The sequence below is a fragment of the Panthera tigris genome, chromosome E2 (genome assembly GCF_018350195.1).
Source record: "Panthera tigris isolate Pti1 chromosome E2, P.tigris_Pti1_mat1.1, whole genome shotgun sequence".
Lineage (NCBI taxonomy): Eukaryota > Metazoa > Chordata > Mammalia > Carnivora > Felidae > Panthera > Panthera tigris.
The window spans coordinates 9,807,900-9,833,526 of record NC_056674.1 but is presented as its reverse complement, the minus strand read 5'-3'; the positions used below and the strand labels follow the sequence as shown (position 1 = coordinate 9,833,526).

Genomic DNA, 25,627 nt, shown 5'->3' with positions numbered 1-25,627 from the left:
CTTGGGAGGGTGTGAATGAGCTGAAAGAAAGTGTACTGGGTGGGGATTGGGGGGGGGGGGGGGGGAGGGACATGAAGACCTGGCTGGCAGAGTAAGCGGGGTCACTGCTCGGGGGTTGGATCTGGACCTCAAACCTGGTACCCTCACCCATTTGCGGGGCGACCTCAGGCCAGTGATGCGCCCTCTCCGAGCCTCCTTGCCTCTTGTGTGAAAGGGGAAAATAGTAGCCGCTCGTCCATTTATTAGCAGGTGTTTCCTATGTACCTACCATGTACCAGGTACTGTCCTTGCCCTCACTGAGTTTCTGTGCGAGGCTCCCATCTCTAGGGGCTCATGTCCAAATTGAGCATTTAAACGCCCACCCGGCAGGCGTGCGGTGACCCGCGGTTCCCGTCGTCAGGCTAGCGGCTCTGGGTTTCGGCTCTGCGTGGTGTCGTCGGGAAAGCCAGTACCTCGCGTGCGGTAATGGTGATGTGTAAGCTGAGGCCCTCCTCCTGGGTGGGGTATTGGGCTGGGGGTGCAGGCTGAGCCTCGATCACATTGCTGGCATTTCTTTTCACGATACGAACTTGACAACGGCTGAGGACGTTTCGTGGGCGCTGAATCTCTGGCCCCGGCTGCCGGCCCTGATGCTTCGAGGTGGGACGTTCTCAGTTGGGCACACGCCTCTTGTGCCCCCCTCCTCTCTTCCCTTCCTGGAACTTCTGCAAAAGGTCCTTCATTCGAGCCGGCTGCCGAGTGGACCAGTTTGGGGGGTGTGCTAGTCAGCGTGGGTCAGGCCAGCTGCTGCGACAAATAAGTCCTTTCTTCTCAGTGGCTCGATAGGATAAAAATTTTTTTTTCTTGCCCGTGTTATAGACCAGTGAGGGTGTTTCTGGTGGGGCAGCCTCATGGGAAGGATTGAGGAACCAGACTCCTCCCCTCTTTTGGCTCTGTCCTCCCCTAAGCTGCAAGGCATGGTGGGAAATGTAGTCCCACACTGTGCCTACGGGGAAAAGAGAATGGCTCGGGGAGAACACACGACAGCCTTCGCCACAGTGGACGTGTATTCATAGATGCCGGCACGGCCGGTGGACTGGATGGCAGGGACTCAGTACTAGGGGCCACGGTGTGTGGATTAGCTATTTTACTTGAACTGTTTAGGCAGCTTCTAGACTCCTGAGAAGACCACCTCAATGCCCCACGGATCCCAACCGCAGTTTGAGAAGGCGGTACCGAAGGTTAACACGCTTAGAGCAAAATCCACAGGCCGCCCTTGCCTCTTCCCCACCCCACTATCTCTCCGACATGATTTCTAACGCCCTGTGCCCACCAAACAATGATCTGGTTGTTCTTGGGGCCAATCAGGCACTTTCCCGCCTCAGGGCCTTTGCACCCACTGTTCCCTCAGCCTGGGATGCTTTTTACCCCCCGCGATGTATTTGCATGGCTCTCTCCTTACTTCATTCCGACTTCTGCTTCAGTGTCACCTCTACCAAGTGCCCTATTTTATTTGTGTTTTAAAGTGTATTCTGAGAGGCAGAGCGCAAGCGAGGGGTGGGCAGAGAGAAGGGGACGGAGGACCTGAAGCGGGGCTCGAACGCGTGAACCGTGCGATCGTGACCTGAGCCGAAGCCGGACGGCTAACTGCCTGAGCCACCCAGGCGCCCCTCGAGGACCCTATTTGAAAATCGAAACCTCTCTCCTTTATTATGATCTCCTCCTAGCCTTTTACCACTAGGTGATACCACATTATGGACTAACTTGTTCACGGATTAATGTATGACGGGCGTCTTTACTGAGGGGTCTCCCAGGGCCTGGGGCACAGTAGGTACTCACTAAATATGATTTCGTTTTTTTTTTCTCTCTGCCCAGTGGGAAAGCACGGGGTGTTGTATCGGAAGGGCAAGGCGGGGGTCCACCAGGAGGCAGAAAAACTGGAGCCTGGAGGGGCGCCTGGGTGGCTCAGTCCGTTGACCATCCGACTCTTGGTTTCAGCTCGGGTCGTGATCTCGCGGTTTGTGAGATCGAGCCCCGTGTCAAGCTCTGGGCTGACAGCATGGAGCCTGCTTGGGATTCTGTCTCTGCCTCTCTGTCTCTCTCTCTCTCAAAATAACATTAAAAAAAATAGTAATAAACCCCAAATTAAACTGGAGCCTGGAAAGCCCTTCCCAGGAGCTCTGTGGAAAAAGAATCGCTTGTGAACAATGTGGTTATTCCTGCCTTCCTCCTTAATACTGGACCGAGACCTCACCTCTTATGAACTTAACCTCCTGAGGCACCGCAGAGAGCAGGTGGTGATGGATGGGGGCGGGGGGTCTCCTGGGGGGGTGGGGTGCCCTCTGGTCCCATCCCTCAAGGGGGCTGGTTGTGTTTTTTGGGTTTTTTTTAATTTTTATTTTTATTTTGAGGGGCGCCTGGGTGGCTCGGTCGGTTGGGCATCCGACTTCGGCTCAGGTCATGATCTCACAGTCCGTGAGTTTGAGCCCCGCGTCGGGCTCTGTGCTCAGAGCCTGCAGCCTGTTTCAGATTCTGTGTCTCCCTCTCTCTCTGACCCTCCCCCGTTCATGCTCTGTCTCAAAAATAAATAAACGTAAAAAAAAAAAAAATTAAAAAAAATTTTTTTTATTTTGAGAGAGAGAGCAGGGGAGGGGCAGAGAGAGAGGGAGAGAAAATCCCAGCCAGGCTCCGTGCTGTCACTGCAGAGCCCGATGTGGGGCTTGATCTCATGAGCCGTGAGATCATGGCCCGAGCTGAAATCAAGAGTCGGACGCTTCACCGACGGAGCCACCCCGGCGCCCCGAAGTAGAAATGTTTCTGTGTTTTGTTTCGTTGAACTCCACAGGTATTTACGCTTCCGAAATTGGCATCGTGCACTTAGGAAACGCTACAAACCTAGCACATTTCACAGTCCTCTGTGGTTTCTGTGTCCTCTTGCCCATTTTTGGCTTGGCCGGGTTGGAGGGAGAAGCTGGAGGGAGAAATTGAGGCCAGAACTTCGCGTCCACCCGCGTGGCTCCCCTGCCCAGCCCAGGATGGTCCGGGGGGACCCACTGCATCATGCGGGGGTCCCTGGGAACACAACCAGGACTGGGGGCGGGGGTCCTGGTTGTGTCATTCTTCGTCAGGCCTGTGTGTTTGTGAGGTTCGGGGGGCCGTGCTGAGAGGAAATGCCCTGAACGTGCAGGTTGGGATGGAGAGTCAGGTGGGGGGGCTGGGGGGCGCGAGGCCGGGCCACGTGACCCGTTTCCTTTTCGTGTTTTGGGTCTTTTTCTCGCTTAAAATTTTAAACACCCTCTACTGACACATAATTCGCATACCGTAGAATTCATCCACTTTAACGTGTACAATCCAGGGGCGCCTGGCTGGCTTAGTCGGCAGAACACCTGACTCTAGGTCTCAGGGTCGCAAGTTCAAGTCCCACGATGGGCGTGGAGGGGAATAAAAAAAATTTTTTTTTTAAATTTTTTTTTTTTTAACGTTTATTTATTTTTGAGACAGAGAGAGACAGAGCATGAACAGGGGAGGGGCAGAGAGAGAGGGAGACACAGAATCGGAAGCAGGCTCCAGGCTCTGAGCCGTCAGCCCAGAGCCCGACGCGGGGCTCGAACTCACGGACCGCGAGATCGTGACCTGAGCTGAAGTCAGACACTTAACCGACTGAGCCACCCAGGCGCCCCTTAATGTTTATTTATTTTGAGCGAGAGACAGGGTGCGAGCGGGGGAGGGGCAGAGAGAGAGGGAGACACAGAATCCGAAGCAGCTCCAGGCTCTGAGCAGTCCGCACAGAGCCCGACGCGGGGCTGGAACCCACGAACCGTGAGATGATGACCTGAGCCGAAGTCAGACGCTCAACTGACTGAGCCACCCAGGCGCCCCCATAAAAAAAAAAAAAAAAAAAAAAAAAAAAAAAAGATGAAGTATTCAATCCAGTGGTTTCTAGGATATTTACTGCTATCCATTCCCAGGACGTTTTCATCGCCCCAGTATGAGAAACACCATACCCATTAAGCGGTGACTGACTCCCCATTCCCCCAACTCTCAGCTTCTGGTGAACCACTAAGAGAGAGAGAGAGAGAGAGAGAGAGGGAGGGAGAGAGAGAATCCCAAGCAGGCTCCGCACTGTCAGCTCAGAACCCAACGCGGGGCTCGAACTCATGAACTGTGAGATCGTGCCCTGAGCCGAAGTCAGGAGTCAGATGCCCAACCGACTGAGCCACCCAGGCGCCCCCAACCGTGATGGTTTTCAGCTCCATCCATACGGTCGTATCTTATCGCTCGTTCCATTCCTGTTGTGTGCGGTTTTTCTCTTTTTCCATTTTCTTTTTAAGATTGGAGATATTTACATGCCACGAATGTCTCCTTTTTTAAAGGGTACAATTCAGTGGTTTTCTTAATGTATTCACAGAGTTGTGCAACTGTGACCACAGTCTAGTTCTAGAACATTTTCATCACCCAGAAGGAAACGCTGTACCTAGTTCCCGCCCCCGCCCCCAGCCCCTGGCAGCTGCTCATCTGCTTTCCATTTCTGCGGGTCTGCCTCTTCTGGAAGTTTCCTACCCACGGAGTCCTGCGCGCTGTGCCTGGCTGCTTTCCCTCAGCGTGGTGTTTTCAAGGTTCACCCGCGCTGTGGGGCACGTCCCAGCACCGCACCCCTTTTTATGGCCGAATAACATTCCGTTGTGTGGATCTATCATATTTTCTCTGTCCCTTCGTCAGTTGATGGGCATTTGGGTTCGTTTCCAGCCTTGGTCGCTTAGGAATAAGGCTCCTTGGTGGCCGTTTCTTCTGTCGAGGTGGGGGCTGGCCTTTCCAGCGGGTTCCTGCCCAGGCCTGTCTTGCTTTGTTCCACAAACCTCCCCCTTCCCCTCCTCCCTGGCTCCCTCCTCCCCCTCACTCTCCCTCCTCCCCCTTCTCCTTTCTCTTCCTCCAGCTCCTTCTGTATTGTATCTCCCTCTCCCCAGCCTCAGCCAAGGGCGTATGAGTCTGGAAATCATTCCCAGGGAGCCCTGGGCAGGCCCCTGGGTCGTTTCTGTCCTCCCAGCAGGAAGGCCCTGGCCTGAGCTCGGTGCAGGTTGGGAAACAGCTTTTCTTTGGGGCTTAAAAAAATTACGTGTAGGGGAGCCTGGGTGGCTTGGTCGGTTAAGCGTCCGACTTCAGCTCAGGTCATGATCTCACGGTTCGTGGGTTCGAGCCCCACGTCGGGCTCTGTGCTGACGGCTCGGAGCCTGGAGCCTGTTTCGGATTCTGTGTCTCCCTCTGTCTCTTCCCCTCCCCTGTTGATGCTCTGTCTCTGTCTCAAGAATAAATAAACATTAAAAAAAAATTGAAAAAAAAAACAACCTCAAATGGTATCAGAGATTTCTAGTGAAAAGTCTCCCTCTGTTCCCCCAGCTCCCAGCTCCCCTCTTTCTAGAGGTAAAATGGTTATAGTTTTAGGTTTCTTTCCAAAGAGATGTTCCGTGCATGTGTAGGCCTTAAACACGCCGGTGCACGCACATGGGCACCCTTTTTTTTTTTTTTTTTTTTTTTAGTGTTTATTTATTTTTGAGAGAGACAGTGCATGAACAGGGGAAGGGCAGAGACAGAGGGCGACAGACACAGAATCCAAAGCAAGTTCCAGGCTCTGAGCCATCAGCACAGAGCCTGACGCGGGGCTCGAACTCACAAGCCGTGAGATCATGGCCTGAGCCGAAATCAAGAGTCAGACGCTTAAATGACTGAGCCATTCAGGCACCCCTCTACCCTTTGTTTTTTTTTTAATTTTTTTTTTTAATGTTTATTTATTTTTGACAGAGAGAGAGACAGAGCGCGAGTCGGGGGGAGGGCAGGCAGAGAGAGAGGGAGACACAGAATCCGAAGCGGGCTCCGGGCTCCGAGCCATCAGCACAGAGCCCGATGCGGGGCTCGAACCCACACACTGTGAGATCATGACCTGAGCCGAAGTCGGACGCTCAACCGACTGAGCCACCCAGGCGTCCCCCCGCCTTCTTTTTTTAATAACATATCCTGGAGGCTCTAACTTATCGACCGCAGGGCCTTTCACAGCTGCGTGGTGTTCCATCGGAGGACCCTAACTTAGTGAACCAGTGCCCTTTCCCTGGACACCTAGGTTAGCTCTGGTCTCTTACAAACAAGGCTGCAACGAGTGACGGTACAGTTGTTGATCTGTGTGTGGGTGAGTAGAGCTGTGAGTTAAAATGCCGGAGTTAGACTTGCTGGGACGAAGGCGTGTGTGTTAAAAAAAAAAAAAAAAAAAATTACGAAGATTTCCAAATGCACCCTAAAGTGGGAGACGAGCAGTATAGCGAACCTCTGTTACTCGTATCCCTAGTTCCCCCTACATCCAAGATTTGGCCACAGTTGCTTTATTGATCTGTGTTTTGTTGTTGTTGTTGAAGGATTTTTAAAGCAAATCCCCGGTCTCCTGTCCTTTAAACTCTACACGCTTAAGTATGTGTGTAAAGAACAAAAATTAGTGTTTTCCTGCGTGAGCACGATGACATTATCATACCTAAGAAAGTTTAGAGTCATTGGGTATCATCAAGGGATGTGCGTTTGAAATTTGTTCTTTTTTTTTTTTTTTTTAATGTTTATTTTTGAGAGAGAGACAGACACAGAGCGTGAGCAGGGGAGGCGCAGAGAGAGAGAGAGAGAGGGAGACACAGAATCCGAAGGAGGCTCCGGGCTCCGAGCCGTCAGCACAGAGCCCGACGCGGGGCCCGAACTCACAAACCGCGAGATCACGACCTGAGCCGAAACTGGACGCTCAACCGACTGAGCCACCCAGGCGCCCCTGTTCATTTGTTCTTTAAGTAATCTCTACCCCACCACGTGGGCTTGAACTCATGACCTTGAGATCAAGAGTTGCATGCTTTACTGACTGAGGCAGCCAGGTGCCCCGCTGGATGTGGGGTTTTTATTCATTTTTTTGTTCTTTAGGTTTTTTTTTTTTTTTTTTGGTTACATTTTTAACAAACGGAGATGTAATTCACGTGCCCTAAAATTCGCGTGCCGTTCAGTGGGTTTTAGTACAGGCAGTCACAGGGTTGTGTGGCCATCACCACTGTGGGATTCTGGAACATTTGCTCGCCGCAGAGAGAAACCCGTACGCATCGGCAGTGCCCCCGTTTCCCCAAGTCCTGTCTTCTCCCCTGTGAGCTCCTGGAGGTGCTGGATGTGCCCTTTCTGTAGATTTGCCTCTGTTCTGGAGATTTCGTGCAAACGGATTCCTGCCCCCGTGCGGTCTTTTTTATCTGGCCTCCTCCGCGGAGCGTGGTGTTTTCGAGGTTCATTCACGCGGTAGCATGGATCCAGGCTGCGTTCCTTTTTTTTTTTTTAATTTAATTTTTGTATTTATTTAGGGAGAGCGTGTGCCTGCGTGCCAGCGGGGGAGGGGCAGGGAGCGAGAGAGAGAGAGAGAGAGAGAGAGAGAGAGAGAGAATCCTAAACAGGCTCCACGCTATTAGTATGGAGCTCACCGCGGGCGGGGCTCGATCTCATGACCCTGGGATCGTGACCTGAGCCGCAGTCCAGACTTGGACGCTCCCCTGGCTGAGCCACCCAGGCGCCCCCCCCCTTTTTACGGCTGAATAATATTCCACCATAACCGATCTGCACTTTGGTTTCTGCGCACATCAGCTGACGAGCATTTGTGGCGTTTCTGCTTTCCGGCCCGCTGTGCCTCCGTGAATATTGACTGTACAATTCACGTTTGTGGGGACACACGGTTTCAATTCACATTCGTGTGGACACACAGTTTCGTTTTTGCTGGGTCACCCGCTAACTCTCTTGTTGCCTTCCCGAGGAACCAACGGCCAGATGTTTTCTCCAGCGGCTGCAACGTTCGGCATTCCCACCACCGAGCCGTGAGGACCCTGGTTTCTCTACCTTTCTTATTATAATCATCCCAGCGGGTGTGAACTGGCATCTCATTATGGTTTTGCTTTGCAGCGGCCCCGATGTCTGATGTCGTTGAGGGTCTTGTCATGGGGGAGGGCGGGAGCGGGCGCGGCCGTTGTAAATTGCGATCTGTTTCCGATCCGATCTGTTTCCAATCCGGGCCCGGGGTTTCTTAGCACACGGTGCTTGGTCTCCTCGGAGTCGTCGTCCTGTACAGAACCCCCCAATCCTGCTTGCCCCCCCTGTGATTCAGGGGGTGAAGTCTGGGTTTCCTGGAGGGCCTCGGTCATGCCGTCACCCCACGGACTGTCCCGAGTGGTCGTGAAGTGTGTTTCTTTCCATCTGCTCTTGGGGGTTTCTCCTTCTGTCCTTTTTTGTTTAATTATTATTATTTTTTTTAATGATTATTTACTTTTGAGACAGACCGAGCACGAGCAGGGGAGGGGCGGAGAGAGAGGGAGACACAGACTAGGAAGCAGGCTCCAGGCTCCGAGCTGTCGGCACGGAGCCGGCCGCGGGGCTCGAACCCACGAACCGCGAGATCGTGACCGGAGCCGGAGTCGGACGCTTCACCGACGGAGCCACCCAGGCGCCCCTCTCCTTCTGTCCTTTATCAGATACTTGCCGAGTGTCTTTACCGCTCACAGCCCCAAATGGGGGTAATGTGTATCCCTCTGTTCACTTACCCAGCAGTTACTTCGGGTGCCCTCCGTGTGCCGGGCAGTATTCTAGGAGGGGGCTATGCCATGAACACGACAAAGCCCTCTGTCCTGGGGGAGCTGGCCTGCTGGTGGGCGGGGACCCATGATAGGACCCCTCAGAAGGAACTGAGGGCTGTGCAGAAAAGGAGATAGGGAGAGTGGGAGGAGAGGGCTGGTGGTGTGCGAGGTCCTTTCAACCAGCCCTCCCTGAAAAGGTGACACTGGAGCAAAGACCTGAAAGTGAGGGGGCAAGCCCTGTTGCTGTCTGCAGGAAGGGTTTTCCCGGCAACAGAGCATGTGCAAAGGCCCTGAGGCAGGGAAGTGGAGACACTTACCCCAAGTCACAGCCAGCAAGCAGTGGTGCTGGCATTAGAAGGAGACAGACTGGTCAGAGTCTGGTGTTGTTGTTGTTGTTGTTGTTAACGAACTTTATTGAGACACAATCTCTATGCAGTGTGCTACATCCATTTTCAGAGTACTGCTGGATGCATTTTGACAAATAGCACCATTCCCAGTCGGGACAGAAAATCTGCGTCACCGCAAGGGTCCCTCCTGCCTTCTTCCAGTCGATCCTCCCTGCCTCCTGGGCTCAGGTGGTAAAATCTGCCTTCTGTAACAGCAGATTCGATTTGCCTTTTCCAGAAGTTGACGTACGTAGAATCGCCCGGCACGTCACCCTCTCGCGTCTGCTTTGCGCATCGTGACCTGGAGATTCATCTAGGGTGTGGGTTCGTCCGCCGTTCCGTCTCTGTGCCTCGCTGAGCCAGGGTCCCGTTGCCCAGGCGGAGCGCAGTGTGTTTGTCCGTTCCCTCGCTGGTGGACCTTTGGGTTGTTTCCAGCGTTTGGCTGCGACCAAGGAAGCTGCTGGGAACGTTGTTCGTGTACTGACGTCTGTGTGGCCCCACGCTCGTCTCTCGGGTAGATACTTAGGGGTGCCATGGCCAAGGCAGGGAAGAATGTGTTTCCCTTCAGTTGAAACTGCCAGACCGCTTTTTTCCAAGAGGCCGTGACAGTTCACATCACCCCCTCGGCAGGGAGGAGCATCCCCGTGGCTCCAGACAGAGCCTCGTCATCGCTTGTCATTGTCAGTCTTTTCTAGACATTCTGACGGGTATGTTGTGGTAGAGAGAGAGGACGCCGGGGAGGGGCAGAGAGAGAGAGAGAGAGAGAAGGAGAGAGAGAATTCCAAGCAGGCTCCACGCCGTCAGCTCAGGGCCCGACGCAGGGCTCGAACCCGCGGACCGTGAGCCCGTGACCCGAGCCGAAGTCAAGAGTCGGGTGCTCAACCGGCTGAGCCACCCAGGCGCCCCCTCGTTGCGGTCTCAGTTGAAACGTCCCTGATGGCCGCAGACAGGCGTTGAGAATCTCGGCTGGCTTGCGTGTCCCCTGAGGCTTTCATTTCGGTTGAACTTGGGTGGTTTGCCACGGGGTCGTGGGTTTCTCGTTCCTGGATTCTGCATCCAGAAGGCTCAGATGCTTGCTCGCTTCTTGTTACAGGATCGATGGTCCAGTTTTTCCAGAAAGGCGGGGAACCCGGAACCTTTTAAAGAACGGCTCTCTGGCTTTCTAGAATTTGGCCCACGAAAGTAACTGTGTAAACCAGATGTATCTTGGGGCTTCCGGTGTGCAGCTGTCAATGTGACACATTTGAATGAGGCTCTTTCTGTGCCCCAGGGGCTCAGTCCAGGCCCTGGAGGGGCGCCCTCTTCCTAGGGCACAGGGTCCCGTCTCACTCTCCCTGGGTCCGCTCACAGTGCGGTCGCCAAGGTCCCCAGCATCAGACAGGGACCAGCCCCCGCCCCCGCCTCACCCCGGTAGGTGTCCACAGGCAGACAGACAAGGGAGAAGCTGTATTCTTTCGCTTTGTGCGGCCTGTACATTAACCAGGAGAACGAGGCATAAATTTAACAGTTAACATCGATGGAGCGTTCCACGTCTTTTGCGTGTGGACTCGTTAAATCCTGAACCAGCCCCCTAAGCGCGGGTAACGTTGAGAATATTTTTTTTTTTTTAACGTTTATTTATTTTTGAGACAGAGAGAGACAGAGCCTGAACGGGGGAGGGTCAGAGAGAGAGGGAGACACAGAATCCGAAGCAGGCTCCAGGCTCTGAGCCGTCAGCCCAGAGCCCGACGCGGGGCTTGAACTCACGGACCGCGAGATCATGACCTGAGCCGAAGTTGGATGCTTAACCGACTGAGCCACCCAGGCGCCCCACGTTGAGAATATTTAAGACCTTTTGGCACGCAGCTTGGCCGTGAAACACCCCCGCGCGTGTTCAGGAGGGACGCCACTGGCCTGTGAGGGCGTTGCTCTTATTCCGATGTCTGTGTCGTAGGAGCGGAAAGCGAGGCACAGAGAGGGGGCGTCACTCACTCCAGGTTGCACAGCCAAGAGGGACAGAGCTCGGGGCAGATCCAGGCAGCGTGGGCCCAGAGCCAGCTGGACTTTGCTCTTTTGAAAACATTGCGGGTTTCTAGAGAAGTGGCAAAAATAGAAATCTTTATCCAGATTCATCCATTTTTTTTTTTTTTTTTAATATTGAGAGAGAGAGAGAGAGCGCACGTGTGTGCATGCAAATGGGGGAGGGGGCAAAGGGAGGAGAGAGAGAGAATCCCAAGCAGGCTCCACGCCCAAAGCAGAGCCCGACACGGAGCTCAAACTCATGACCCTAAGGTTGAGACATGAGCTGAGACCAAGAGTCAGACGCTTAACCGACTGAGCCACCCAGGCGCCCCCGATTCACTAACTTTTAACACTTGACCACGTTTCCTCCTTCATCCTCCTTTTCTCTCTCTGTGGGCCGGTGGAGCAAAAGGTGTCCTTGTCTGTGGGTCTCAGTGGCCTCATCTGGAAAGTGGGCCAGTTGTTCCTGAAGCCTGCGCCCACGCCTTTCTTTGTTGTTCTTAAGCCGCTGGAGACGTTGAGCCGCCCACGTTGCCGTGTGCTTTCTTGGCCCTTGACGCTCGGACGGGTGTTTCCGAAGAACGAGGATGTTCTCTTACGTAACCCCAGCAGAGTCACCAAGCGCTCCTGGGTGAACGTTGACCCAGTCCTGTTATCTTCTCTATTCTTTGTGTTCTCGTTTTGTCCTTTGTCCTAGTGGCGTTCCATATGGCTGGATCCCCTCTTCCCCCCACCGGGTCCCGTTTGGAATCACGTACTGCCTTTGGCCGTCTTACCTCTTTAACCTTCCTTCGGTTGGGAGTCTTTTCTGGGGTTTTCTTTGTGTTTCGTGACATTCGTTGCCATTTATTTATTATTATTATTATTAATTATTATTTTTGAGAGAGAGAGCGATGGAGAGTGAGCAGGGGAGGGGCAGAGAGAGAAGGAGGCAGAGAATCCCAAGCAGGCTCCCTGCTATCAGCGAAGAGCCCGATGTGGGGCTCGAACTCACAAACCGTGAGATCGTGACCTGAGACAGAATGCCAAGCAGGCTCCGTACCGTCTGCGTGGAGCCCCCCCGGGGCCTCGAACCCACGTACCGGGAGATCGTGACCTGAGCCGAAATCAAGAGTCAGACGCTCCACCAACTGAACCACTCAGGCGCCCCTGTGCCATTGCCTTCCAGAAGGGTCCAGATCCGTCCTCTTGTAGACCATCCCTCAGTGGGGGCTTGACGTCTGTTGCCTCCTGGCCAGATTCAGCTTCCCAGTCCCTGCTTGGGAGGTTCAGAACCTGTTCTCTTGACCCCGCCCCGAGGCTCTTCCTTTCAAAGGCGCACTTGACCGGCCGCTCGTCTTGTCCCTGTCCCTGTCCCTGCGGCTGGCAGGTTCAGTTTTCTCCCAATCTCTTGAGCTTATAATGTGCGCGTTTGGGGGGCATGCAGTTCTCGGTACCAAGTGAAAGGAAAACACAAGTTTCTCAACAGAGAAAAGTAATGTGGGCTCATCAGAAGGAACCAAAGAAGAAATGGGGGCGGGGGGGGTGGGCAGCGACATTGGAAGATACAATGTTCTAGAAATGCTGAGAACACAGAAGTGACTCGTAATTCTGTCACCCCCGGAGGGTAGCACGGCCTCGTTGGTGTTTCGGCAGTATTTCCTCCCAGTCGATCTGCTTTTCCCCCTGCCCTCAGGGCGCTCATTCTTGCGCAGTTGACAAGAGTGACGTATTTTGAGAGCTAAAGACAGGAGGAAAATTCGGGGGCTCGGGCTCAGTCCAGGAGCGTTTGGCGAACGGGCCAGGCAGGTGGTGCATCAGGGGTTATAGATGCCCGCAGAGAGGTTGTGCCCCCGGAGCTGGAGTTTCTGCCCCGCCGTGTGGACACCCGTGTCCCCCCGCTGTCCCTGGGAGGAGAGCACGAGCTCCGTGAGCAGGGCCGGGTCCCCGCTGGAGCTCTCCCTAGGTCCCCAGAGCCCCTCACGGTGGCTCTGAACCCAAAGCCAGAGGGGGTGGCTCAGCCCAGCACAGAGCGGGCTAGAACGGATAAGTAAGATCAGTTTTCCCCCAGTTGCATTTCTCGAAGCCGAGCCTGGGGATTTGGGAACAATACCCCCCCGAGCCTCGGGTCATGTACTCTGTACGTATCGACTCATTTAAGCCTCATGCCCCTATCGTGGGGAGGGTAGAACCTGGACGCAGAGAGAAACAACTTGCCCAAGGACAGACAGGTGCTTAGTATCGGAATGGGGTCTGCACCTACGTCCGCAGCCTGGGTGTGTGCGGTGCGTTTTGGCTCCTCTGAAGAGGCCGTTTGCCTGTTTCCTTAACTCAGGCCTCCGTGAGCCCGCGCGGTACCTTTGTGGAGCTAGAAACAGATGCCCCTTTCTCGTGACCCTTTTCTGCCAGAACGCCGTGGTCATAAGCATACACAAATCTACGGTGTCCTAAGACGGGACTGCCCCCTCCCGGCGGCGGGGCTGTGGTTGTGCAGTGCACAGCCTCCACGACCGTCCGCAGTTACCCAATAGTTAGCAAATATTTCTCAAGTGTCTACTTCAGGGACCAACAATAAACAAGATAAGCCAGTAAAATATTTACTATGTCAGATGTCAGCAAGTGTTCCCAACAAAGATAAAGCAGGATAAGAGAGATCAGGGTGCAGGGGGTTGGGCCGCGCTTTTAAATAGATTGGTCAGGGAAGGTGAGGTCACAGAGGTTGACATTTGCGTAGAGACCTGAGGGAGATCAGGGGCCAGGCTGTGTGGGTATTGGGGGAAGAGCGGTCCAGGCAGAGGGAAGAGCCAGTGCAAAGGCCCTGGGGCAGGTCGCTGCCTGCTGTGTTTGAAGAATGTTGAGGAGACCCACGTAGCTGGAGCTGAGCAAGCAGGGGGAGAGGGCCAGGGGTGAGGGCAGAGGTCACAGTGGCGGACCTTCAGGGGCCTCGTGGGCCCCAGTGAGGACTTGAGTGAGACAGCAACCCGAGGGTTCTCAGCAGAGGTGGGGCGTGAGCTGACTCAGGTTCTCGCCGGATCCCGGGGGGGGAGGGGGGAGGGCAGAGAGACCAGCGGATAGAATGCTGAAGAAATTCAGGCATAATAATGTGGGTCCGGGAAATACATATTAATTTTGAGTGAAAGAATGAATGACTCAGCAAAGCAGAAGGAGGCATTGGCCGCAGCAGAGACACAAGGTCAGAGGTCTGTCCCAGGCACCCCCATGTTGGTTCCTCCTGCGCCCCCCTGGGAGTAGAGCGGGGTCTTGGGTGGACCCAGCTGTGTGACAGCTGAGAGCCCGCCTTCCAGGCAGACCTGTTCAGTGACCTGGGGTGTGCTCAGTTTTCATCGTATAAAATGGTCTAGACAAGAACCTCGACGCAGTCAGTACGGATTCACTACTTTTCCTTTCTTTTTTTAAAAATTTGTTTTAAATTAAAAAAAAAGTTTTTTTATGTTTATTTGTTTTGAGAGGGAGAGACAGAGTATCAGCGGGGGAAGGGGAGAGAGAGAGAGAGAGAGAGAGAGAGAGAGAGAGAGAGAGACGCAGAACCCGAAGCAGGCTCCGGGGGGCTCAGAGCCGTCCGCACGGAGCCTGACGCGGGGCTCGAACTCACGGGCCGCGGGATCGTGACCTGAGCTGAAGTCAGATGCTTGACCGACTGAGCCAGCCGGGCCCCCCTCCTTTTCCTTGTTTTGGTTGTGAAATACAAGTCCCACAAATGCTCTTGTACTCGGTTACGTTTTCTTTTTCTATATTGAGGTATATTTCACAAGTTTCCAGTATACAATGTAACGATTCAGTATCTGTCCGCGCTGAGAAATGATCACCTATGTGTAGTCAGTGTTCGTCACCAGACATAAAGACGTTTGTCCTCTTGCTCTGAGAACTTTTAAGATTTGCCGTCCTGGCAACTTTCAGATATGCAACACAGTATCATTGATTATAGTCACCGTGCTCTCTATGGTATCCCTATGACTTATTTTGTGACCGGAGATTTGTACCTCTTGACCCTTTTGCCCACACCTGCCCCATAGATACTTTTGCAAAACAGCTTTGTTGGGGCGCCTGGCGGGGGGGGGGGGGGAGGGGGGACTCCGTCGGTTGAGCGTCCGACTCTTGATCTCAGCTCAGGTCATGATCCCAGGGTCATGGGATCGAGCCCTGCGTCGGGCTCCGCACCCATCGTGGAGCCTGCTTGAGATTCTCCCTCTTTCCTCCTGTCCCTCTGCCCCCCACTCTGCGCGCTCTCTATGACATGAAATAAAATAATAACAAAGAGAACAGAACAGCTTTCTTGAGCTAAAATCCACACGCCATGAAACTCACGCAGTCCTGTGGCTTATAGTCCATTTGCCGACCTGTGTGACCGTTACCAGCATCAACCTGAGAACATTCTCATCACCCGAAAAAGAAGCCCTAAACCCCTTAGCGATCTTCCTGTTCCTCGCGACTGCCCAGCGCCTGGCAACCGCTGATCTAGTTCCTGTCTCCATGGATGTATCTATTCTGGACGTGGCACAGAAGCGGAAGCATGAAAGAGGCGGCCTCGCGAGTCTGGCTTCTCCCACGTGGCTGGATGTTTTCTCAGTTGCACGCGTGTTGTGGCGCGGGGCGGACGTGGGTCCCGTTTTACCGCTAAATGATATTCCCCCGTGGGGATGTACCACCTTTCATTTCTCCCCTTCATCAGCTGGTGAGCAGTTGGGCGTTAACCACCCTCGGGGCTGGGACGGAGGATGCTGCCTCGGACGTTTGCGCTCAGGTTTTTACGCGGACGTGTGTTCTCATTTGTCCCGAGCACCTGCCGGGGGTGGAATCGCAGGGTGGCCCTACGTTTGACGTTTTGACGAACTGTTGGACAGCATCGCACCGTTTTACGTTCTGGGGCGGGTGGCAGGGGGGTGTAGATGAGGGCGCGAGGGTGTTTTCTTCCCCTTTGGGGGATCTTTTTGTTGAATTGTGCAGAAAAGCGCGCACAGGGGCGCCTGGGTGGCTCCGTCGGTTGAGCGTCCGACTTCGGCTCAGGTCATGATCTCACGGTCCGTGAGTTCGAGCCCCGCGTGGGGCTCTGTGCTGATGGCTCAGAGCCCGGAACCTGGTTCGGATTCTGTGTCTCCCTCTCTCTCCGCCCCTCCCCTGTTCATGCTCTCTCTCTCTCTCTGTCTCAAAAATAAATACAATGTTAAAAAAAAAAAGAAAAGAAAAAAAAGAAAAGCGCGCACATCTGAAGCTGGATGGATTTGCGCACGTTGGACACCCTCGCGTAACCAGCTGCCCTCCCAGATGACAAACGTGTCTTCCTTCCCGAGGATTCTCATGCCCTTCCCAACCTCTCCCCCACCCCCACCGGGAGCCGCCAGCCCGATTATAACTCCGCAGATTACCCTCGCCCGGGTTTGTACCTTACGTAGGAAATCCCGCGACGGTGTTTTCTTTCACTTTGCGTCACGTTTCTGAGATTGTTCCACGGGGCGATAGGTCACGGGTTCCCTTTTCACTGCTGTGTTATATTCCATTGTGTGGCTGTACCCCAGACGTGTTCGCGCGTTCTCCCGTTGATGGGGCATCTGGGTTGTTTCCAGTTCGGGGGCGCTGTGAACATTCTAGAACGTGCCCTTTGGTCCACATCTGCCCGTTATTCATAAGGCTGGAACGACACGGGGAGTAAGCCCAGGCTCCCTGTGATGCCAGGTGGAACTTATCCGCAGGCTCCCCTCCCTTCTCGACGCGTGTGTGTCCCACATCACATGTTCTAGAATCCTGCCTGGATGAGGAGTGAAAAGCCATCATTCTGGTCCCTCCTGCCGGTTTTAGCTCTTTAACGCTCACTCTGTAGGCTTGAGAAATGTTCTCTGCCGTGATGCCCGGGCACCGGCCGTCCATGTGGTCAGTACAGATGTGGAGGCAGTGCCTGGGGGTCCTGTCCTCGCCCCCAGTGTGAGGCTGTCCTGTTGGGCTTGGCAGGACCAACATGGGTGGTGTCGCCCCCTAGGGGGTGTTTTGCACATTCACGCAGTTTGGGCCGCCTTCCTCCCCGTGCTGAGTGGGCAGGGACCACGGGTGTAGACCGACTGGGTTAATCTGCCTCCGGGGTCCGTTCGCGAGGTGTCCTGCAATGACCTGTGGAGATGCGCCCACCTTCTGTCCCTCTTCGTGTCGCCTGCCCTCCCGCATCTCCGCCCCACCTCACTCCTGTCCCCGCCCCCCACCCCCCCACCGCTGACCGGCTTTGTGTGCTCAATCCCCACGGGTCTCTGGCCAGGCTGTGCGCGGGTCCCCACCATTCCCTCCCCCGGCCCCAGTCAGTGGTGGGTCAGGCGCCTACGCTGTTCAGCACCTGCCGTGGCCACTGAGAACGGCCCCCTTCGGCCATTCACCCATTGTTTACAGGAAGCGAACAAAACAGACCTGGTGCTCACCTCCTCCTGGCGGAGACAGGCGGTAGATAAGATAAATCACATTTACGGCATGGGCATGTCCGATGGGAATCAGCAGGGTGAAAGAAAACAAAGCAAGGAGGTGGACGTGCCGGGGGTGGGGGTGGGGGGGTGGGTAGGGGCTGCGGTTGTAGACAGAGTCTGGTGGAGTCCCCCTGACCTGGCGACAGTAGAGAAAAAGAGGTACGGGCAAAGGCAGGCCCGACAGGGAGCAGCTTGTGCAAAGGTCCTGAGGGAGACGTGTGCCTGTTGTGTTAGAGCAGTCTTGAGGAGGCTGGTGTGGCCGGAGGGGAGTGGATGAGGGACAGAGGGTGGGAGACAGCGACAGAGAGGAACCAGCGGCTAGATGCTGCAGGGCCCGCTGGGCTGGGCCGAGGTCTCGGGCTTTTGCCGAGGGAGGCACGAGCCACAGGAGGGCTCTGAGCTGAGGAGGGACGCCGGCCGGCTGGGTTTCCGCTGCTGTGTGGGGGGTGAGGTTGTGGGAGAACAAGGGTGGGATCGGGGGACAGAGGGGACAGAAGCTGGGAAGGCCACGCAGGAAGGCCAAGGGTTGCCCGGCCTTGCTTGGGAACTTTATGGGACAGGCAGATCCCCGTGTGACTGTGCCTTCAAGCAGACCCTCAGAGGGCCGGCTCGGGCACGCGGCCAGAGCTGTGCCCACAGCGCTCGTAGGTTCATGGAAGACCGTTGAGGATTTTTGTTTTTAGAATGAACTTTTCTATTTTCTTAAAAAAAAAAATTTTTTTAAACATTTATTTTAGAGAGAGCTTGAGCAGGGGAGGGGCAGAGAGAGAGGGAGACACAGAATCCGAAGCAGGCTCCAGGCTCGGAGCCGTCAGCCCAGAGCCCGATGCGGGGCTCGATCCCGACAAACCGCGAGCTCGTGACCTGAGACGAAGTCGGACGCTTAACCGACGGAGCCACCCAGGCACCCGTGAACTTTTTTAGCTGCGAAGAATTTTAGATTTGTAGAAGAGTTGCAAAACTCAAATAGCGTTTTCGTATACCCACACCTGATTTTAACTGGTTTTCCCTGATGTTAACTTCCGACATCACCACGGGATATTTGCACAACCAAGAAACGGGCACGCTACGTTGCCGTCAGCCGACTACAGAATTTGTTCAGATTTCCCTCGTTTTTCCCTAACGTCCACTTTCTGTTCCAAGATCGGAACAGGATCCCGTGAACGGAATGAAACTACATTACGTTCGTTACGTCTTCTTAGGCTCCCATTGGTTACGATAGTTTCTCAGACTTTCCGTACTTTGGATGACCTTGTTGGTTTTGAGGAGTACCAGTTGAGGAGTGTTTTAGAGAATGTGCCTCCCTTGGGGGTTGTCTGCTGCTTTTCTCATGACGAGACTGGCAGTCAGGGTTCGGGGAAGGAAGACTACAGTGGTCAAGTACCCTTCTCGCCACGTCATATTAAAGGTACGGACGGTCAACTTGATTTATTACTGGTGAGGTTGACCTTGATTGTGTGGCTGAGGACACGAGAGTTTTGATTCTATAGTCCTGGCTCTAAAACCCGGAAGCATGTGACTACATGTAGATATATTTGCGTGGACCAGCTCATTTCAATGCTCAAAACTCTGTGGGGTGGACGCAACTTGTAATCCCATTTTACAGAGAAGGAAACTGAGGCACGAGGAGATTGTTGTGATTGCCCCGAGGTGATACGTCAACTAAGTGGCAGAGGTGAGATTTGAATACGGGAGGTGTGGTTCCAAAGTCCATGCCCCCCCCTTTTTTTTTAAGTTTATTTTTATTTGTTTTGAGAGAGAGAGAGAGGGAGACAGAGAATCCCAAGCAGTCACTGCACTGTCAGCACAGAGCCCGACACGGGGCTCGATCTCACGCACTTCGAGATCACGACCTGAGCTGAGATCCGGAGTCGGATGCTTAACCGACTGAGCCATCCAAGCACCCCCGCCAAAGTCCATGTTCTTTTTCAATGCTATCCGTTTATTATAAGATACGTACGTACACGTTCTGCGACCATCACCTCCATCTAATTTAGTATAAATGGAAACATCCGATATGTGAGCTTTTGTGTCTGTACTTTATTTCTTTAATCTTTTGCTTTCTTTTTGAGCCCCTTTTCGTGCCCTCCGTCTCTATTATGAGGATCAGTTTAGTTAAAAGTCGACAGTGTGATACGTAAGTCAACTTACTCGGGAACGTATCGTCAGACTAAGGAACATCACGCTTTCTGCTTTGGGGAACCTGTGCCCGTCCCTGAGACACCTCACTTCCCTGAGTGCCCGTCACCTTCGCCAAGCATTAATCTATATATTGGTGACCTATCCAGCTGAATCTGATCTCTGAGGTCAGAGAATAAACAGAAATTGATGCTGTACCAACAGAACAGAACAGAGAGCCCAGGACGAGAGCCAGGCATGTATGGACATGTATGTCGTATGTGACTGTGGTGGCCACTGGTCGGGGAAAGGAGAGACTCAGTAAATGGAGCTGGGGTCAAAAAAAAAAAAAAAAAGTCATCCATATGGGAAAGAGATGAATTTGGATCCCTGCCTCACACCGTATACCCCAGGATAGTTAACAGATTCAAAGTCAGATGTCAACTTAGAAACTGTGGATTTGGGGGGATTCTGAACCAAGATACAGAAGGCATTTCTGGAAGAGGAAGGCTTGGAGATACGGCACATCTCTGGCCTCGATGCCCTACTCCAGCCCTTTCTTTCTCTCTGAGGCTCCGAGCAGCCCTCCCTGCCTTGTCCTGGGTCGGGTGTGTTAATCCAGGAATTAGTAGCTTTGGGGCCATCAGAACACCTTAGAGGAAATGCCTTCACTGAAGAAGGTGCTACATCAAAGAAGAGAGCTTGTAGAACGGCGTGTTTGCGCATCCTGCCTGGCTGCCCTCTGTTAGCGCTGTGCCCTCCTGTCCCTCTCAGGTTCTGGGGGGCCCTTGATCCCGCTCTTTCCCAGCCACCCCCTGAGCAGTCGATGGGTAGGCCTGCCGCTCTCCCATCCTATCCAGAATCCAAACAGGTTTCGTTTCTTCCCCTGCCACTGACGCCTCGTCTCTGGGCTCCCTGCCCCAGTCCTCGCCTCCTGCAATCCACTCGGCAGCCAGGAAGATCCTGTGAAAACCCGTTAGAGCACAGCCCACTCTGTTGAGATCCTTCCCATCTCTTGGGCTCCTTCAGAATAAAAGCCCAGGACCTCATCTCGCCACCCCCAGATGCCACGTCACCTGGCCCTTGACCTTGCCTCTTCGACCCTTTTTCGCCTCCTTACTGTTGCTCAAGCACGTCCAGCACATTTCCACCCCACGGCCTTTGCACCTGCTGTACCTTCTGCCTCGGATGCCTTTCCCCCTGTATCCACATCGCTCCTATTCTTATCTCCTGCACGTCTGCTCAGACTCCTCTCATCCGTGAGGCCATGCTGACCACTTCAGCTAAAAATGCCTCCCCCGTCCTTCCCACCCCCTTGCCTCGCCACCTTTCTCCTCTGTCCTTGCCATTGTCCATTCTGCACTGTGTTCTGTGTCCCTGTGGTTTACTCCTGCCAGCAGCACGTTACTTCCCAGAGATCAGGGATGTCTGTTGTCTTCGTCACTGCCTCCCCAGCACGGCTGAGAACGACACAACCTTAAATAAAACGGAATCGCTTTTGGCCACTGAGTGGGGAACTGAGCTTCGAAGGAGCCAGAGAGGAAGCAGGAAGGCAGTTAGCGACTCCCCCACAGCCCTCCAGGCAGTGCTCATGTACGGGTTTAGAGGACAATGCTGGTTGCAAAACCCAGAAAAGGGTGGGGGTTTACTAAAAACACAGGCAGAGGGAGTGGCTGGGTGGCTCATTCGGCTGAGCGTCTGACTTCGGCTCAGGTCATGATCTCGTGGTTCGTGGGTTCGAGTCCCCATCGGGCTCTGCTGACAGCTCGGAGCCTGGAGCCTGCTTTGGATTCTGTGTCTCCCTCTTTCTCTACCCCTCCCTTGTGCACGCTCTGTCTCTGTCTCTCTCTCAAAAATAAATAAACATTAAAAAAAAATTTTTTTTTTTAAAGAAACGGGGAAGCGTGGTATCTTGGAGCCATCAGAATTAGCTAGTTCCGGAAGACACCCCCACTCGAACGATAAATTGCAAAGGCGGCCCTTGAATTCAAGAAGAAAAGCATTTCGGTGGGAAACAGATGCTCAGTTTTCCTGGACATGAGAAATGAGGCAGTGGGGCGTCTTGGAAAGCCGTCCAAGGCTTTGGCGTCCACGAAATCTGGGTTCAATTCCCAGAGCTTCCCTTTACCACGGAGTAACCTTTGGTCTGTGTGCATTTGGTTACATATCACATTACCTGACCAGTGATGGCTTAAATAATATTCATATTTTTTCCGACACAATTTTTTTTTTTATAAACAAATGTCTTCCCCGGGACGCCTGGGTGGCTCAGTCGGTTGAGCATCTGACTTGGGCTCGGGTCGTGATCTCACGGTCTGTGGGTTCAAGCCCCAAGTCGGGCTCTGTGCCGACAGCTCAGAGCCTGGAGCCTGCTTCCGATTCTGTGTCTCCCTCTTTCTCTGCGCCTCCCCGGCCACACGCGCTCTCTCTCTCTCAAAAATAAATTAAAAAAAAAAATGTGTTTTAATGAAAACAAACGTCTTCCCCTGTTTAGGTGGACCGTAATTGGTTCAACCTATTTTCTACCGATGGCCAGTGGCTTGTTTCCAGTATCTTGCTGGGATAAGCACACATCGCCCCCACGTATGTAACTACTTCCGTGAAATTGATACAGGAGTGAAATGGCCATAAGTGAAACTGCCAGTAAAGAGGAAAGGTTACAATCTCGAGAGAGACCGCCCCATACAGTCGATCCTCATGAGGTACAGATGCCATATTTGTGACTTCCCCTACTTGCCGTTACAAAGCAAGGAGATCCTCGGAACCCCCCAGTCTGTAGTCCCCACACGCACCGTCAAGTTCATTTGCAGACCTGCGCAGAGCAGGTGGGGGGAGTGGAATTCGAGTCTCGCTGTGTGCCCGTCCCTCGTTGAGATCGAAAAAGCAAATACTCTGCCTTCTTGTTTCAGCTCCCGTACTCCAAACAAGTACCCTTTTCCTGGTCTCATATTTAGTGCCACGATTTTCACATCAGCGTGCCGGTCGGCGGTGAGGTCACCGTTTAAAAACGCCCCCCAAGGCTTGTGTTTAAAGGGCTGCCCCGGGCTCCCGACTGTCAGCTGCGAGTCTATCGTGGACGAATCGGCAAGATACACTACGAGACGCACACCAAACAAGGTTACGTATTGACGAGTTGATGAAAATGTGACCAGAGGCTCACAGGGACCTAACCCTGTATTTCCCCCCCCCCGAGAGCAATAGTTTGGGATTTCCCAGTTCAGCGGATCGGGGTAACTTTACAGAACGGAACTACCATGAGTAACAAGAATCGATTGTACGGGCGTTTTTTTGTTTTGTTTTTGTTTTTGTTTTTTTTTCCACGCTAGCTGTGCTTTACTGGGATATAATTTACGTACCACAAAATGCACCAATCCGAAGGGCACGCAGCCTGATGAGTTTTGACAAAGATTACCCGTGTGGCCGTTACCCAGATCCAGAACATTCCAGTCGTCGCAGGAGATTCCCCTCTTAGGGTGCCTGGGTGGCTCAGTCGGTTAAGCGTCTGGCTTCGGCTCAGGTCAGGGTCTCCTGGTTCGTGAGTTCGAGCCCTTTGTCAGGCTCTGTGCTGTGGGTCAGATTCTGTGTCTCCCTCTCTCTCTGCCTCTCCCCTGCTCATGCTCTGTCTCTCTTTCTCTCTCTCAAAAATAAACATTAAAAAAAGGTTTAAAACAAACCAAGAATCCCCTCCTTCTGTCCCTCTGCCTGCCCCCTTGAGGCAACCCCACCTCTGATTTCTTCCCACTGGTTTCACTTGTGAAAAAGGGGATCGTACTGTAGTGGGTATAGCCTTCTGTGTCTGGCTTCCTTGGCTCACCATGATGCATTTGAAATGTGTCTGTATTGTTGCAAGAATCAGGAGTGTATTCTCTTTACTTTTTTTTATTATTTAGTTTTTTAATGTTTAGTTTTGAGAGAGAGACAGAGCGCGAGCAGGGGAGGGGCAGAGAGAGAGAGAGGGAGACCCAGAATCCGAAGCAGGCTCCGGGCTCCGAGCTGTCGCGGGGCTCGAACCCATGAACCGGGAGATAGTGACCTGAGCCAGAGTCGGACATGTAACCCGCTGAGCTGCCCAGGCGCCCCATCCCTTTTATTTTTAGGGTTTTTTGTTTGTTTGTTTGTTTGCAGAGACAGAGAGAGAGCACACAAGCAGGCAAGAGGGGCAGAGGGAGAGGGAAAATGTCACGCAGGCTCCACACTCAACACAGAACCCAAGGCAGGGCTCGATCCCGCGACCCTGGGATCATGACCTCAACCGAAATCAAGAGTTGGACGCTCAGCCGACTGAGCCACCCGGGCGCCCCTGTATTCCCTTTAATTGTTGAGCTGTATCGCACTGTGTGGCTGTAACACAGTTTATCCATTTACCAGTCAGGATACATCTGTGCTGTTTCCAGCCTGGGGCTTCTGTGAATAAGGCTGCTGTGAAAATTTTTGCCAGAGTGTTTTCGTACACAGTCTTTTCACTCTGAGCGGAATGGCGGGGCCATAGAGTAGGTCTGTGTTTAACGTGAAGTTTCCCCAGGCTTTTCATCTTCTTCTGGGGTAAGCTGTCTAATAGAAGGCCGTTACAGGGATTTGGGCCAACTCAATAGTACCAGGCCGCTGCGTTCTGATTCTTTGGACCTTCCCCCTCGGGTGGACAAAATAGCTGCTGCAGCACCGGCCATTGTCATCCGCTTCACATCAGTTTTTCAAGCAGGAAGCAGGAGCAGGGACAAGTAATCTTCCCAGCGTGGGGCTCTTTTTAACCAAATGTAAAAATCTTTCCCGGGCCCACAAGTTAACCGCCAAGGAGGCCGAGGAAAGAAGTTTCTGACCCAGGGGCAAAGGCCTACACTCATTATGACTCATCCTCTTGGGTGGATACGTTGTTGAATGAAACCAAATGCAGGTTCTGTTGACCAAGAAGTCAGGCTGGGAGTAGCTTTGGATAATGGGCGACTTCTTTAGCCCTGTTGACCTGTGAGGCCACCTCGTCACTGCCTAGGAACTGGTGGCTTGTGTTCAGTATGAGGGCAAAAGCCCTGGAAGGAGAACTTAAGACACAGAAACCCCTAGAGCGGTGGTTCTCCAAGCCTGGTCCCTGGGAGCTGATTGGAAATGCACATTCCCGGGCCCCACCCCAGACCTTCAGACTGTGAAATCCAGTCCTTACTTTAAAAGCCCTTCATGTGGGGCGCCTGGGTGGCTTAGTCGGCTAAGCGTCTGACTTCAGCTCAGGTCACGATCTCGTGGTCCGTGAGTTCGAGCCCCGCGTCGGGCTCTGTGCTGACAGCTCAGAACCTGGAGCCTGTTTCAGACTCTGTGTCTCCCTCTCTCTCTGACCCTCCCCTGTTCGTGCTCTGTCTCTGTCTCAAAAATAAATAAACGCTAAAAAAATTTTTTTTTAAATAAATAAATACAAGCCCTTCATGTGATTCTGCGGTGCGTGTTCAAGTTGAGGAACCAGGGGTCTAAAGCATGTGCCGTGTCGTCAGAACCTTGTTTCCCCTTTGCTTCTTGGCGCTTGGTCCTGACCTTGAAGGCTTCCCTGTTGCTCGATGCTGTGGGAGGTCCTGTGTCCCGTCGACCTTGCTATTCCTTTGGTTCCTTCCCCCCCACCCCCTTGCCATTTTCACTCCTTGGAGTTTCCTCCACGTTTTATAAACCAGCTGTAAGGAAAAATGTGAGGGGCGCCTGGGTGGCTCGGTCGGTTGAGCCTCTGACTTCGGCTCAGGTCACGATCTCACGGTTCGTGGGTTCGAGCCCCGCGTCGGGCTCTGTGCTGTCGGCTCGGAGCCTGGAGCCTGCTTCGGATGCTGTGTCTCCCTCTCTCTCTCTCTGCCCTTCCCCCTCTCGCACTCTATCTCTCAAAAATAAATAAACATGAAAGAAAAGTTTTTAAAAGAAACAATGTGAAACCTTGTCAAACCTGAAGCTTTACAGCCGCATGTAGGACGGCGGTGAGCGGCAGAAAGTTTTTGGGGGGGGGGGGTGATGCACAAAACATAGACACCAGTTGCTTTCTGAGCAATGCAAGTTTTACAGGGCCCGCTTTTATGTTGTGCAACTAATTCCGTGATTTTAGAACTCGGAAGGTCAC

The 25,627-nt window shown here is 53.3% G+C and overlaps 1 protein-coding gene across 4 annotated transcripts in view; it reads left to right on the top strand.

The window, feature by feature from the left end:
- BICRA (BRD4 interacting chromatin remodeling complex associated protein) overlaps positions 1–25,627 on the top strand; it is an 82,502-nt gene that overhangs the window by 19,313 nt on the left and 37,562 nt on the right. Inside the window, exon 1 of one of the 4 annotated variants that reach the window (XM_042970768.1) lies at positions 22,421–22,662. The exons of the other annotated variants lie outside the window; for them this stretch is intronic. The gene's annotated coding sequence lies outside the window, so the exon portion shown is untranslated. Of the gene's footprint in view, positions 1–22,420; positions 22,663–25,627 lie in introns of those variants that run through there. 4 annotated transcript variants of the gene reach the window in all.